The following is a 773-nucleotide window of genomic DNA, read 5'->3' as shown; positions in this document are numbered from 1 at the left end:
AAGAATGAAAAGCCAACCTTTTTCCAAAGTTAACTATTTTAGAATATTTTCTTCCTTTACATATGGTATCCCTTCTGCAGTCATGGCTGTGACTGGTTTTTTACCTTGCACCTGCCCCTTTATACATGCACATTCAGAGATTCATGATCAATCAACACTGGTGTAAGTTAGCAAGTTGATAACCAGCTTTGTGGAACAGTTGGTTCTGATGTTGTGAACTGTTTAAACCGGATAGAATGGAAATATTCCTCCTAGCTTCAGTTTGCCTCATGGTATGGGCCTCAGGTGATTAGACCCCAGGCTGTGATGTGGAGCAGGGAAAAGAAATGGTTGTAACTACGTGTAATCTCTTGTTTTTACTTTCTGTACCTGGATTATCCATCTCTGGACATATTTAACCTGCTCATGCATTTAGCTCCAGCTTCTGTTGGGGTGACAAAGGCTGATATTTCTTTGTTCAAATTAAACTTTCTAGTTGTTGTTTTTTGTCCCAGTGAGTCTCTCCAAATAAACACAGATAAGAACAATCTGCTCCCACCCAGATCTGAGAGGTCCATTCCAAAATGACAGACTCCAACACCGACAAGTAGCCTAATATACCGAAATACTAAACCAACCCCATGGTTTTGAATCGTTGTTTTGACCAAACATTTATTCTGTTAAACTTGATTCAGCCAGCTAGTCTGTTATTGAGTCAGTTGAAACAGATTTTCCAAATGATTTGCTAAAGAGGCCAGACATTTTTGTTTACAAAAATTTTAACAAAAGGTAAT

The sequence above is a fragment of the Cyprinodon variegatus genome, unplaced genomic scaffold (genome assembly GCF_000732505.1).
Source record: "Cyprinodon variegatus isolate N-32 unplaced genomic scaffold, C_variegatus-1.0 Scaffold543, whole genome shotgun sequence".
Classification (NCBI taxonomy): Eukaryota; Metazoa; Chordata; class Actinopteri; order Cyprinodontiformes; family Cyprinodontidae; genus Cyprinodon; species Cyprinodon variegatus.
This window is presented reverse-complemented; position numbering follows the sequence as displayed.